This window comes from Callorhinus ursinus, unplaced genomic scaffold (assembly GCF_003265705.2).
Source record: "Callorhinus ursinus isolate GAN/ISIS: 27379988/994484 unplaced genomic scaffold, GSC_fseal_2.0 scaffold76, whole genome shotgun sequence".
NCBI lineage: Eukaryota > Metazoa > Chordata > Mammalia > Carnivora > Otariidae > Callorhinus > Callorhinus ursinus.
In genome coordinates, this window is record NW_027397138.1 from 4,926,382 (window position 1) to 4,943,231 (window position 16,850).

Below are 16,850 nucleotides of genomic sequence, written 5' to 3' on the forward strand. Positions count from 1 at the left end.
ACTAGGAGCTGGTTCTTTGAAAGAATTAAAAAGATTGATAAACCCCTGGCGAGATTTATCAAAAAGAAAAGAGAAAGGACCCAAATCCACAAAATCATGAATGAAAGAGGAGAGATCACAACCAACACCAAAGAAATACAAACAATTATGAGAACACATTATGAGCAACTCTATGCCAGCAAATTAGATAACCTGGAAGAAATGGGTGCATTCCTAGTGATATATCACCTACCAAAATTGAACCAGGAAGAAATAGAAAACCTGAACAGACTATAACCACTAAGGAAATTGAAGCAGTCATCAAAAACCTCCCAACAAACAAAAGCCCAGGGCCAGATGGCTTCCCAGGGGAATTCTACCAAACATTTAAAGAAGAATTAATACCTATTTTCCTGAAACTGTTCCAAAAAATAGAAATGGAAGGAAAACTTCCAAACTCATTTTATGAGGCCACCATTACCTTGATCCCAAAGCAGACAAAGAGCCCATCAAAAAGGAGAATTACAGACCAATATCCTTGATGCACATGGATGCAAAAATTCTCACCAAAATACTAGCCAATAGGATCCAACAGTACATTGAAAGGATTATTCACCATGACCAAGTGGGATTTATCCCTGGGATGCAAGGTTGGTTCAACATCCGCAAATCAATCGTGACACAATACATTAACAAAAGAAAGAACAAGAATCCTATGATCCTCTCAATAGATGCAGAAAAAGCATTTGACAAAGTACAGCATCCTTTTTTGATCAAATCTCTTTAGAGTATAAGGATAGAGGTACATACCTCAATACCATAAAAGCAATCTATGAAAAACCTACAGCAAATATCATTCTCAATGGGGAAAAGATGAGAGCTTTCCCCTAAGGTCAGGAACGTGGCAGGGATGTCCACTCTCACCACTGCTATTCAACATAGTATTAGAAATCCTAGCCACAGGAGTCAGACAACAAAAAGAAATCAAAGGCATCCCAATCGGCAAAGAGGAAGTCAAACTCTCACTCTTTGCAGATTATATGATACTGTATGTGGAAAACCCAAAAGACTGCACCCCAAAACTGCTAGAACTCATACAGGAATTCAGTAACGTAGCAGGATATAAAATCAATGCAGAGAAATCAGTGGCATTCCTATACACCAACAACAAGACAGAAGAGAGACAAATCAAGGAGTCCATCCCATTTACAATTGCACTCAAAACCACAAGATACCTAGGAGTAAATCTAACAAAAGAGGTAAAGGATCTGTACTCAGAAAACTATAAAAGACTCATGAAACTACTTGAGGAAGACACAAATAAATGGAAAAACTTCCCATGCTCATGGACTGGAAGAACAAACATTGTGAAGATGTCAATTCTACCTAGAGCCGTCTACACATTCAATGCAATCCCCATCAAAATAGTATCAACTTTTTTCAAAGACATGGAACAAATAATCCTAAAATTTGTATGGAACCAGAAGAGACCCCGAATAGCCAGAGGAAAATTGAAAAAGAAAACCAAAGCTGGAGGCATCACAATTCCGGACTTCCAACTCTATTACAAAGCTGTCATCATCAAGACAGTATGGTACTGGCACAAAAACAGACACATATTTCAATGGAACAGAATCGAGAGCCCAGAAATGGACCCTCAACTCTATAGTCAACTCATCTTTGACAAAGCAGGAAAGAATGTCCAATGAAAAAAGACAGTCTCTTCAACAAATGTTGTTGGCAAAATTGGACAGCCACACTCAGAAGAATGAAACTGGACCATTTCCTTACACCACACACGAATATAGACTCCAAATGGTTGAAAGACCTCAATGTGAGACAGGAGTCCATCAAAATCTTAAAGGAGAACACAGGCAGCAACCTCTTCCACCTCAGCTGCAGCAACTTCTTCCTAGAAACTTCGCCAAATGCAAGGGAAGCCAGGGCAAAAATGAACTATTGGGATTTCATCAAGATAAAAAGCTTTTACACAGCAAAAGAAACAGTCCACAAAACCAAAAGACAACCAACAGAATGGGAGAAAATATTTGCAAATGACATATCAAATAAAGGCCTAGTATCTAAAATCTATAAAGAACTTATCAAACTCAACAAAAAACAAATGATCCAATCAAGAAATGGGCAGAAGACATGTCAGACATTTTTCCAAAGAAGACATCCAAATAGCCAACAGACACAGTAGAAAGTGCTCAACATCACTCGGCATCAGGGAAATCCAAATCAAAACCTCAATGAGATACCACCTCACACCTGTCAGAATGGCTAAAATTAAGTCAGGAAACGACAGATGTTGGCGGGGATGCGGAGAAAGGGGAACCCTCCTACACTGTTGGTGGGAATGCAAGCTGGTGCAACCACTCTGGAAAACAGTATGGAGGTTCCTCAAACAGTTGAAAATAGAGCTACCATATGATCCAGGAATTGCACTACTGGGTATTTACCCCAAAAATACAAATGTAGAGATCCGAAGGGGTATGTGCATCCCAATGTTTATAGCAGCAATGTCCACAATTGCCAAACTGTGAAAAGAGCGAAGATGTCCATCGACAGATGAATGGTTAAAGAAGAGGTGGTATATATACACAATGGAATATTATGCAGCCATAAAAAGGAATGAGATCTTGCCATTTGCAACGACGTGGATGGAACTGGAGGGTGTTATGCTGAGTGAAATAAGTCAATCAGAGAAAGACATGTATCATATGACCTCACTGATGTGGAATTCTTAATCTCAGGAAACAATCTGAGGGTTGCTGGAGTGCTGGCCGATGGGAGGTCTGGGGTACCTGGGTGATAGACATTGGGGAGGGTATGTGCTATGGTGAGCGCTGTGAACTGTGCAAGACTGTTGAATTACAGATCTATACTTCTGAAACAAATAATGCAATATATGTTAAGAGAAAAAAGAAGAAGATAGCAGGAGCGGAAGAATGAAGGGGAGTAAGTCAGAGGAGGAGCCGAAGTATGAGAGAGGATGGACTCTGAAAACAGACTGAGGGTTCTATAGGGGAGGAATGTAGGGGGATGAGTTAGCCTGGTGATGGGTATTAAAGAGGGCACATTCTGCGTGGAGCACTGCGTGTTATTCACAAGCAATGAATCATGGAACACTACATCAAAAACTAATGATTTAATGTATGGTGATTAACATATCAATAAAAAAATTAAAAAAAAATGGAACAAAGTAGTACTTACCTAAGAAAGATAAGCATATCTGCAAATGTTTTCTAAACCAAAAAGCTGTTTACAAAACGTGGTTAGGATTTGACTTTACAAATGCAAGATGAATTTCTTTAAGCCCTCCATTATTTATACTTATCTGAATTTGACAGTTCAAGGTCATAGTATAAGAATCTGAGTAAATATTCAGCTTCAGCAGTCACTTTATCTCATATAGTATTGATTGGAGTTATAAATGCAAGCCTTTATTCCTGCCTCCTTCTTTCCTTCGGTTGGAGGAGGTCATCAAGAGGATGTGACTGCAGGTTGACCCTTCAGCTTGTCCTGGGCTATCAGAGGCTCTTCAACCCCTTCCTTGTCCTTGGAATGTATGTCGTATTCACTGTTCAGCAGTATGAGCCACTTGATGCAGACTTGCACAATGTGTTGTTCAGATCATTTGGACAGTACATGTTACTCAACCCTGTCAAGGCCTCCATATAAACTTTTAAGATTCTGAATGAGTGGGGGTTGACACCAGTTTGCAACCGCCCAACCAAACCTTGTAAATCAGTTCCCTTGCTTACTACACCTGCCACATATCATGCTGGGGTGGCTTGCTTCTTTCTTGGGTCTCCCCTTGCCCCCATTTAAGGAAGGGGACAATTTTCAATTTCATCCCAGAACTCTAGAAATTGGGAACTAACACCCTTCCTCTCCTTCCCCTCTTCCTATTCTCTCCTTCCTGCCTTCCTCTTTTCATCTCTAAATTTGATTTATGCATTTGATAAACAAACCATTTATTATTTAATAGATAAAACACTCACTTCTTTAAAAAGTATTCAGAAAACATGAGAGGATATACTTGTGAAAATTCTCCCTTTGTCTGCAGTGCCCAGTCACTCAGTTTTCCTCTTTGCATCCAATTTTGTAGTAGTTAATGTATTCTTACAAAAATAATTTCTCATATATTCTTTTTCTCTATACCAACACACACACACAACACACGTGTGTACATATATGTATGTATATAAATAATATAATCTCACTTTTCCAAAAAACTATTGCATGTTACTTTCACTATTCTGTACTTCTGTTTTATTCACTTAAAATTCACTTAAAATACATCGTACATTTTGAAGGTTGTCCCCTATGGACTTCTCCATTTGTTTTTACAGCTGTATAATAGTACATTATGACTATACCATAAATTATTTAAGTGCCTGGTTATTGATGGACATTTTGGTTGTTTCCCAATTTTTTATTTTACAAACAATGTTCACTGCCATTTCACGTGCATGATTAGCACTGAAGGACACATACCTATAATTGGAATTGGCAGTTTAAAGAGTGAATACATTTTTAATTTATAAATTCTGTCAAATTTCCCTTGATAGATAGATAGATGTTATTCCAATTTATATACCCACCAGAAATGCATGAGAGCACCTTTTCCTAACACGATCACCCTTAAGATATTTTAACAACTGTTTGGTCATTAACAGTCAGGTAAGTTAAAAAAAAATGGTATGTTGAAGTGTTTAAAATGATTTCTTTTACTATGAGAAAGATTGCTTGTCTTTCTAATAATTGAAAGTCCCTTTAACTCTCTTTTTTCCACCAGTTACCATCTTCATACATTTTTCCTGTTATTTCATTTTTATGGTAGAAATTTAATTGCTGTTCTCTCACACATGCATTGACATGTCTCTTTTGCCACATGAGGAATTTCATCTGTTTCGAGTGTTTGCGTTTTGATTTTTTAGGTTGCCTTTTATCATGTATTTTTTCATTATTGTGAACTCAACTTAGAAATCTTCTAATCTTCTAATGTATTGGTTTTTTTTTTTTTAAGATTTTATTTATTTATTTGACAGAGAGAGACACAGTGAGAGAGGGAACACGAGCAGGGGGAGTGGGAGAGGGAGAAGTAGGCTTCCCGTGGAGCAGGGAGCCCGATACGGGGCCCGATCCCAGGACCCTGGGATCATGACCTGAGCCGAAGGCAGATGCTTAATGACTGAGCCACCCAGGCGCCCCTTCTAATGTATTGTTTTGAGGTTAATGTTATTGTAAATAGACTATCCTCAGCTTGAGATCATTCACTTACTCTATATCATTATGTTTCTAATAGTATTATGGATTCCCTACCAAGTTTTAATATATATTCGGGTATGAATTGATTTTTATGTATTTTTAAATCTATCACCCCATTTTTATTTTTTAAAGACAGTTTCCAAGTTGTATAAATGTTTTATGAAATAAAAAGTTTTAGGGGCGCCTGGGTGGCTCAGTCAGTTGAACATCTGCCTTCAGCTCAGGTCATGATCCCAGGGTCCTGGGATCGAGCCCTGTGTCGGGCTCCTTGCTCAGTGGGGAGCCTGCTTCTCCCTCTACCCTTGCCCCCCTACTCGTGATCTCTCTCTCTCTCTCTCTCAAATAAATAAGTAATATCTTTAAAAAAAAAAGAAAGAAAGAAAATGGGTTTACCAAATTATCTGGTATGTTATGTTTGTCATATTCTAGTTCTGTCATATATTCCAGCCTACCTCTGGACTTTTCATTCTGTTGCACTGATATGTTTATTCACGTACTAACATTGCCATTTTTACTATTTTAACTTTAAACTGTGTAATAATATTTAAATATCTATTATGCATAGTTCCCCCTCATTACTGGTCTCTTTCAGAATCATAATGGCTTTTATTACGTACTAGTACTGCCATTTATCTAATTCTCCTAAAAAAGTCTCTTTGATATTTATTTTGGATCAAGTAGATTTATAAATTAACTTGGGTAGATTTTAAATATTTATGAAGTTGTGTCTTCCTATACAATAATGTGGTAAAACTTTCTCTCTGCTCAATGGTCCTTTTGGGACTCTGAGTAACATTAACTGCTTATTTATTTTTCATAGATATCTGCTTTATTTGTTATTTTAGTCCTAGGTGCTTAATTTTATTTTATTGTATTCTATGGGCTATTATATATGGACTTTTTTTTATTAGTTTATAAATTCTAACTGGTTCTGGTTTGTATTATAAAGTTTATTATTTCTATAACTTACTGAGTTCATTTATATCACTAACAATTTCTTAGAGGATAGAGGATCCTTCTAGTTTATGTAAAGTATACGATAATATAATCCTATGTGTACAATCATCTACTTTGCCAAAGAAAAGATAGTTTATTTCCTTTGTTCATATTCATATTCATCTTATTTTTTCTTGTTTTTTCCATTGACTAATAATTCCAGACAGCATGAAAAAAATATTCTTTAATGGGTATCTTTTCTTTACTTTTTAAAAAAAAAACAATAATGTAAATATTTCTTGTGGACCTTCTTTTACTTTTTTTTTTAACTTTGGGTTAATGTCTGTGTTTTTTTTTTTTATGGAAGGAAATACCCACCTCTTTCTTCTTGGTCCTCCCCAAGAATGGCTGTTTTATTTTATCAAATGGATTTTTATAGTTATTTAGGTAGCTGATCATCTTAATTTCTCCTCTGATTTACTGATACGGAGAAAAATACCAACTGGTTTTCTAAGACGAAAAAGTTCCCCCATTCCTAAAAGAACTAATCTGGGCCTGGTGTTTCCTTTGGGGAAGTTAGTTTCTTTAATTACTGTAAGCAGTTTGTACAGATTTTCAGCTTTTCTCGAGGCAGTTTAGGTAAATCGCTTTTTTCAAGTAAATTATTCTTTTTAACCCACATTTTCAAATTTATTTGCATGGAGTTTAGCAATGAAATGTATCTTTATATTATTATTTTTTATTAAGTCAGAATCTATTATTTCCCCTAATATTGGGAATAATAAAAAATAAATATTACACTATATCAAACATTTAAAAATATAACTATATCATATATAATGTATAACATTTAAAATATTAAAATAAAATAATTTTAAATAAATCCCATGTTAAGCCAGGCTAAGATTAAAATATTGGAGATATATGCAAGAGTTTGTATGTATGGGTTTTTCTGGGGTATATTGAAATGCTGTATCAAAAGTGTGTATATCTTTAATTTACTAGGTATAATGGAAATCTGTACATAAAAGTGATTATAACAATTTAATTTCCAACCAGCAATGCAGGAGAGTTCGCATTACTTAAAATCTTCACCAATAATTGGAATTGATCAGATTCTTAGTTTTTCCAGACTGTTAGTTGTGGATTGACATTTAATTGTTACTATTGGTATTTCCTTGATTGCTAAAAAAGTTGAGTTCCCATTAATATTTTTTGTCTATATGGATGTTACTTTTGGTGAAATATCTCCTTAAAGCCTTCTCATATTTTTCTAATGAGTTGTCTGTATGTTATTGATATATAGAGATTCCTCATTTATGCTGGAGACTAGGTTTTTTTTTTTGTGTGTCACTTATATGCATTCCAAATCATACTTCTTACTATATGCCTTTTTCCCCTACTCTCTTTATAGTGTTATTTTGATGAGCAGAAGTTCTTAATTTAAGTGTACTTAAATGTACTGCTTAGAATATGGTTACTACTTCCTACATTTTGTTTAGGAAGATATTCTGTATCAGAATATAAAGATATTTTACTATATTATCCTTAACAGCTTCAAAAACTTGCCCTTAACCTTTCAAACTTTAATCATCCAGCAATTAATTTTGTATGTAATGTAAGGTAGAGGTTTAATTTCATTTTTATCCCAAATGGATACTTAATTTTCCAGCATCACTTACTGAAAATCCTATTCTTTCTCATTGATCTAAAAAAGCACATTTTTCATGTGTCAAATATCCATATATGTGTGGGTTAATTTCTCAGTCCTATATTCTGATATATTGGGCTTTTTGTCTATCTCTGAAAAATAATTTCTTTTTTAATCCCTTGTAGATTTATAACAACCCTTGATGCTGGAGTGGACTTTTTACTTGTTTTTCTTTTTCAACATGGTCCTGACTCTACATTTCCTTATAAATCCATAATAGTTTGCCAATTAACACACACACACACACACACACACACACACACACACACACACTATGCTTACATCTGAGCACAAACCCTATTGATATTCTAATTAGAATTGCATCGAATATACAGAAAAATTTAGTGAGAATTAAAAGATTTCCTATATAGTTATTTAAGGTATAAAGCAACATATTTATTTATTTATTACAAATCTGTGTTCTGTGAAAAATTGCCCAATAAAAACAAAAGGGCCCTGGGAAAAATTGGGTTAGGGAAAAACTGAAAAACATCATCAATGACACATAAAAATATAGGAAAAAAACAGTAGCATGATTTTACATATGTTAGGTGGTTAAAAAATACATATATACTCCAAAAAATATGGCACTTTAACTTGAAAAACCCGTGAAGTTTACTTGTGGAAGTGGGCCTCAACACTATCACAGATTGTGAGTTATTGTGAAGTGGTAGAAGGAAGGTTATCTGAAATCAGAGGGAAAGTTTTAACACTAGATGTAGATGTGTGTGGCTCATAGCCTACTTGTCTCTGAGTAAAGCTTGCTTATTTCTTTTGCCTTTTTTCCGTTAAGAGATTTTGCATAACAATTGTTAGATTCCTGTGTATTTGATATTTTATGCTTTTGTAAAATATATAAATCATTTATATTGTGGTTTTAATTTTTTATTGCTAGTCTGTAGAGATACATTTAGTCTGTGAATTTTGTTTTTCTAAATCTAGCACCTTACTGTTAACTCTTCTATTCTAATAACTTCATGTTGATTCTTTTGTATTACCTCTACAAAATTTATAACTTTGAGATAATTATAGCTCTTCATTTCTGATCTCTATAACCTTTTTAGTTGCTTTAGCACACAAAGTAGGTGTTCTAGAACAATATTGAAAAATATCAATAGTGAACGTTCTTGTGTTTTTCCTGATCATAAATAAAAAGCTTTTAATATTTGTTCAATAAATGTTATATTTTAAGTAGGTTTGTGGTAGATATTCTTAATTAGGTTAAAAACATTTCTTTCTTTTCATAGCTCCTTAAGAATTTTTATAAAATCTTTTATAAAAGAGCTTTATATTTTTTGCTCATCTATTAAAATAGACAAATATTCCATCCCTGATAAGTTGTGACTGCAAGCCAAGTCTTGCAATACTTAAAGAGATAATGGCTGGGAATTTTCAAGTGATGAAAGACACCCATATGCAGATTCAAGAATCAGAAACATGTGAAATAAAAATAATAACAAACAAAACAAATCTATGGTAACGCAAGACCAAAACCAAATAAATATTTTAATATGGGATCCTTTTAACACTTGACACCAAGGTCAATTTCCTTACTGTCTCTGTTTCAGCTTTACTTGTGAGTGTTCAGCCTTTTGTTGCTCTAGTTTATAGTGAGAGAGTTTCTTACTTGATTCTTCATTTTGAGCAGGCCCAGGCTTTTACCATACTGATTCATATCTCCCAAGCCAGTTAAATACAAAGCTTAAGTTTACCAGGTTTGACAATTACTTGCAGAGAAAAAGTAGTTTCTGTGCTTTGCTAGGCTCTTTGTATTACTCTTTTTAATTGTAGTTTGCCTGACACCACTCTACACCTTCCAGTAATTAAAAACAAAATTAAGTATTTTAAATAGACTGTTATTTCATGAGGGTACAGGCCTTTATATTTACACTCTTCCAATTATTTCACCTTATTTATTTCTATTTTGAGTATTTGTAATTTCATCATTTTGTTTTTTTTTTTAATGGATGGTAGGCTAATGGTTCATTTATTTATTCTTTCCTTTAAACACCTGAACTTCTTTATGTGATGATTTATGTATTTAAAAAGTATTGAGTAATAGTGTGGATGGAACTAGAAGGTGTTATGCTCATTGAAATAAGTTAGAGAAAGAAAATATCATATGATTTCACTTATATGTGGAATCTGAAAAACAAAACAAATTGACAAACAAAAAGGCAGAAACAGACTCATAAATACGGAGAATAAATGTGGTTGCTGGAGGGGAGGGGTTGGGGATGGACAGAATGGGCAAAGGGCAGGGGGAGGTACTGATTACCAGTTACAGAATAAATCAGTCACAGGGATTAAAGGAACAGCATAGGAAATATAGTGAATAGTATTGTAATAGCGATGTATGGTGATAGTCGCTATGCTTGTGGTGAGCATAGCATAATGTATAGAGTTGTTGAATCACTATATTGTACACCTGAAACTAAAGTAACACTGTGTGTCAACTGTACTTCAATAAAAATAAATAATGAAAGCCAGAGAAAGGAAACAAAAATATTACCACTTTTGTATTTACTAATTTCTTCTTTATATTGTCCTTATTTTGTTGTCTTTTTCCAGTTTAATTTATTGGAATTAATGTATTTTGATTCTCCTGGCTCATTATTGGCATTTTGAGACAATGAATTGTCCTTATACTCTGCTATGCCCCTTTGTTGTTAATATGCAGTGATTTTATTCTTGCAATATTCTATATAAACTGCAGAGTTTTTTTCTTGACCCTACTTTGTTTTAAAGGCTTTGAAAAAATAGTATGCTTTTAGATTTCTTGTTTTTATTAATTTTTAAAATGTATCTCTAATACAAATAGAGTGTGAATACTTTTTATTTTTGGAATTTAATGACATATTTTGAAGTTCGAATGTGGTCAGTTTTATGATTATGGTTATTTAAAAATAAGCTGATATATTTGTGCTGAGGATTTAGAGTGTGATACATGTTAATTAGATCTGCCTTATCAATCAGCCTAGTTAAGCCTTCTACATTGAAGTTTTATGAAAAGAGAGAAGTGACTTAAAACATACTGCTAGAGTTTATTTGTTGTAGTTTATTTCTCCTGGATCTATGTGGGTTTTACTTTATGCATATTGATGCTTTTATATATATATGATAAATAACAATATATAACATATACGTATTATGTTACATACAGCAATAATATATATTTCTTTGGCCCTAATTCTGTCTTACTATTTTATGATATGCTTTTTCATTTTGTTCCATGTACATTTAGCCTTTGCCGTTTGTGTATTTGGTATGCTAACTTGAAAGTCTTATATTTATCTATAGCTATGTAGCTATGATTGCTCAAGAGAACTTTGCCAAGAAATTATGGGGAAATAAAAGCATGAGTTAGCAAATATTGGAACACAAATAGAAAAAGATTCAGAGTTGAATTTATAAACAGAAACAAAGGACTTCTAGTTTCCAGTCCAGCATGTAAAAAACTTAGAAGTTGTCACTCTATCTTAACAATAAGTAAAAAGCTGAACAAATGGAAAAATCAACAAGTCTTTTTAGATTGTAAGATCAGTGAGGTCAGTGGGCAAACCACGCCCCCACTCCTTCCCTGCAAATTGGAGAGATTAACAGACAAATACAGAGAATCACAATTTACCAGAGCAGAAACCCATAAGCAGGAACCAGTGTTGGGGTAGGGAAGCCTGAATTGTAATTGACAAATTGCTGGACATTTAGGGTGGACAACTCTGAGAGATAAAACCTCAGGAGGACCCAGTCATCAGGTTGCCTCCACACTTCTGTGAATTTTATCTCTTGGAGCTCTACTCACAGGTTCTCACAGTGAATGTCAGAAAAATCCCCTCCTAGGAAAAGGAACCATTTTGAAATAAGCTAGAACATTGTGTTCTTAGCAAGATCTTGCCTCAGGAGAAACTTCTTACCCCGAGCCTAACCCATGGGGTTTTGTTAAGAGTCAAATTGATCTGGAAGAAGGGAAATAACCTACTCCAATTGGCTCTATCCCTCCACATGGAGGAAGAGCTATATCCACCTCCAGCCGCATCTAACTTTCCATGGGGGAGAAGGGATCTGACGAACTCCAATCCAATCTCGCCATCCTGTGGGGCTAAAGGTGGGGATAATGGAGAAGCACTGCTAAATTCACAGTTCAGAGGCTCCATATAAAGAAATATGTAAATCTACAAAAATAAACAAAGGTAATACAGAACGTATAAGTGATGGTAAAATTAAAATTTTTATTTTTCTTGTTCACAATTGATCTAACAGATGAGTTTCTTTAAAGTAATAATAGCAACAATATATTCAAATATACGTATATATATAGAGAGAGAGAAAATGAGTGAGCATGTACGCACGAGAAGGCACTCATGGAGAACTTAAAACATATTTTGAACTAAGTGAAAATGAAAACACAATTTACCAAAATTTGTGAGATGCATGAAAGCAGTGCTTTGAGGGAAATATATAGAATTGAATGTGTGTATTGAAAAATAAAGACATCTAAAATCAATCATTCAGACTTCCACCTTAGGAAACCAGAAAAGGAAGAGCAAATTGAATCCAAATTAAGCAAATGAGAAAATTATAAAACTTAAAGCAGAAACTAATGAAGTTGAAAACTAGAAATCAATGGATGAAATCACTGTAACAAAAAACCTGTTCTTTGAAAAAATTAATAAAATTGATAAGCCTCTTACTAGGCTAAGAAGAAAGATCAGAAGTATTTCACTGTTTTCCCCAGTGAGGCAAATAGAATTCCCTAAAGTAGTTGAGGATTGAGATAAATTCAGGCTGGGGTGTGGTTTCGGTAATATTCTTATACTTCCAGTTTGCCCAGCTGTTTGGGAATAACACTACAGGGCTCTTAATCGAGAGCTCTGCAGTTCAGCAGGCCCCTCTCTGTGTTGGGTACAAAATGTTAATGCTTTTCTCTTTTGCAGAGTTGACCCATCAGTATTTCCCTCTTCTTTTTTGAGGCTTTGTGCTTGACTTTGTAGTCCTGTTTTCTGTGTAGCCTGAATATTGGGCAACTGTCAGAGGAGGAGAACAAGAATTACGTTAGGAATAGTTCTTACCTTTCTCTTTTCAGTAGCAGTTCTACCCTTCAAATTTCTAATTTTCTCTCTTTAGTTTTATTATCTCACCAAAATATCTTTTGACTTCAGTGCCCACAGTGGTGGCACATATGTATGTGTGTGTTTAATATACAAATTTTACACACTAATTATGTACATATAAAATACATGTGATATATAATACATAGAATATATAAATAATCTGGATTTTCTAGTTTTTCTCACTAAGAATACGAATCTGCCATCTGCCATGGGCAGATATATTACTTAAAGGCCAAAGTGAGTGTGTGTGTGCGTGCATGTGCAAATCTGTGTGTGTATGCATACAAACTTCAATATACATACTCCTTTTATGTGATATATTTTATAATTAGATACACTGCAAGCTTTTTGAAAAATATGAACTTCTATGCCATTATAAATTTATGATGCATGTCTCCCCAATTTTAATTGTTTTGACTAATAAGCCAGTCTTCCTTGTTTTCCAGGTTCTCAACATTAAAGATGTTTTTTTCCTCTGACCTCACCTTCTACACAGACATACAATCTGTTACCAACTTTAGTCCATTTTATATCTGTTCTGTGTCGTGCTCATTTCACATCTACTGTTACTGCTGTTTACCTAATTTACTCTTACTTCTTCTATTATTGATTACTTTAGTTGCTTTGTAATTGGTCTCTCCTGAATAGTTTTCTTCCCCAAATCTCTACTACAATCCGCTGTCTGCTTTACTGCTGGGAAAAAGTTTCAGAGACACCACTCATGTCATTTAATTTCCAAGCTAAAAATAAAAGGAAGAAAATCTGTGTATTCCCATTTAAAAACTACAACAACAACATTTTATAATCCTTAGCCCCACTGTCAAGGTTATAAATAACTGTACCCCTATGCACCCTTGCAAATTTAATACTTAGCACAAACCTTATTAAAACTGCACAAGTGCTCAGTTCTTTACCCTTTTTATAGCTTTCACTATCTTGTTTCTGGTGGCTTATAGCACCTTTCCCTATTTTTACATGTATAAATCCTACTCACCATACAAAGTTTAGTTCATGTGCTGTCTTCATACAGTTTTCTCAACCTACACATAGTGGGAAGGGAATCTAACTCTAACAAATATTGTTTAATCTATTTTGTCAGATATTGTGCCATGCATCTTCATATAAATGATCACACTTCAAAACAATGGTTATAGTTAAATATTATCTTGTGCCTTTTTTTTTTTTTTTTAGTCAAATGACCCTAAAAGAAGTACACCTTCTTACTTACATGTGCAAAAAGCAATATATGGCTAGGGTTCCTTTTGAACGCAAAGATATCTAATTACACAGCCCTGGTTTCTCCATTTCTTTGCATGCTCTCTACCTTATGAAATTATCTATTCCACCTTTAGACTTTATCTGTATTATTTAAGTAAATTATTTTATTTTATATACCATCTGTATGTATATCTGAAATTTGGTCCCTTGCTAAAATCTGATTTTGATTTTCTCTCTACGTGTTCTCAGCAGATAGTAGGAAAGTCATCCTGCATTATCTCCACCAACATCATCACCACTGTCATCATCACTCACCTTGATCGAGCTTATTTCTGGCATATTCAAAGTCATGTTATAACAGTGCTTAAAAGTGACCCAGCTCTGTCTGGGGATAAAATGTTCTTACAGTGAAAATTTAAATTCAATAAATTGAATTTATTTTATTCTTTTTATTTTCTATTTTTTATTTTTAATAAAAAATAAAAACTTTTTATTTTCTATTTTTTATTTTTTTTAAATTTTATTTATTTGACAGAGAGACAGCGAGAGAGGGAACACAAGCAGGGGGAGTGGGAGAGGGAGAAGCAGGCTTCCCTCTGAGCAGAGAACCCGATGTGGGACTCGATCCCAGGACTCTGGGATCATGACCTGAGCCGAAGGCAGATGCTTAATGACTGAGCCACCCAGATGCCCTGAAAACTGTTCTTTTTAAATTGATATTTTAAATGTGAAGGTTTTTTGCTTGTGGAAGGGTGTTATCATCTACAATTGAGTTTTTTTCTTTAAAAACAAGGAAAAGAAATATAAAGTTTTTGTACTTATTTTTTTTTAAAGGGCATTCTCAGATGAAAAAACAGTAGGTTATACCTGAGGCTCCAACTCTAGCACTTAGAGTTTAAATCGGAGAGGCAGCCTGAAATGAAAATCTCAGGCAGTGCTCTGAATTGTCTTGTAGCATCAGCCTGACCTCAATGTAAATTGTTTTTTAGATGGTGGGGACAAATGAGAAAACTTGTGAGCAAGTTAAGAAAACACAACTTTTACCTAGAAGATTGCCCTTGGGAATACTTTTAAATCTTTTGAAAGCTATACCTATCTACTGTTTATGAACCACGAAAAGTGGTCTGCCTCAGCCATTCTTGTCTCTGCTCTTAATAGATGTCAGTCTGCCAGAAGGAGGGCTTATTTGTATATGCTGGTTTTAAGCAGGGTTAAGGGGTAAAATCTGAGTGCATCATAATAGCACTGTTATGTGCATTATGTGGCAGAAACAGAAGAGAATGTCTGGTTGAGAAAAATTCCTGGGGTGTTCCTCACCTCTTTGTGGCAGAACACTGTCACTCACAGAACTGGAAAATATTTGGTCCTAACTGACAAATAAATAGGGCACAAGATATAGCCTTGGTCAGAGAATAACATGATATGAATCACAACATAATTATGTAAATATCCAGTTAGGGACAGGGCAATGAAAAATACTTTACAAATGTTTATAAAGACTTATGCAAAAATTCAAGAAGATAAACCAATATTATTATGTACCAATAATGTTCCAGATACTTCACCTGTATGAAGTTTCAATTAGTATTCCTACAACACTGAGGCATGATTTGACTTGACTTTACTAATATTGAGAGTCACAGAAATTTTTAAATTTACAAATAATAATAGTATGTAAAAGATTTAAAATTCAGTGTTGGCTCTTTCCAGAGTTCAATAACTATCTAATAATCAAAAAAGAATGCAAAACTCTGAGAAGCATCAGATATGGGATTAGGAGATTAGGATCCCTAAACCTGGTTTTGACCTAACAGGTGACATGTGCATTAACCTCATTTCAAAGAAGTTGTTTCATTATGTGTATAAATAAGGAGAGGGTATTTCATATAGTCAATACTGTTGTACATGTGTTATGTATTTTTATCAGAAAAGTATGGCTGTTCCTATTTTACAATTGTGAGAAATAAGATGTAGAAAATTTGTATAACTGGGAAAGCATGGCCAGTGAGTACTAGAGTCAGGTTTCCAGCCCAAGAATGTTAGAATGAAAGCCATATTATTTACATTACCTTTTTGTTACTTACCAAAGGAATCAGGATTATTTCTGATTGTTTATGCAATATAGGGGATACATAATATTAGCATAGTTTTGGTAGCCAAGCAGCAAACACACAGATATGTTTGGCTTCAATTTAGTGCTATTGGTGGGAAAACAAACAGTTGTTGGAGGAATTCCAGGAGCTTGAGGTAATGGCAGTCACCTCAATCCTAACGTGTCCATGTATGTGCTAAAATCACTATAGATCAACAAGAGGAACAAGTAAAATTGCAAAAATCCTACACTTTCCTTGGAGAAATGCAAAAATAAAAATACAGAATATTTTCTGAAGCCATGTAGAGTTAAATCAAGCAGGCATATTCAAAGGGGAGTTGACTTAGAAGAGGAATGAGGCAAGCGATATTTCCTGTTTTTCTAGTTCTTAGTCTTAGGGCAAATGATAGTCAGAACTGCTCAGGGCTCTAACTTCCCAATGGAAAAACCACAGTTTTTTAGGTTGGAGGACTTGGACCATCCAAAGTGGCTAGAAAGTGAGAGAGAAGTCCCAGTAGGGAGAGCC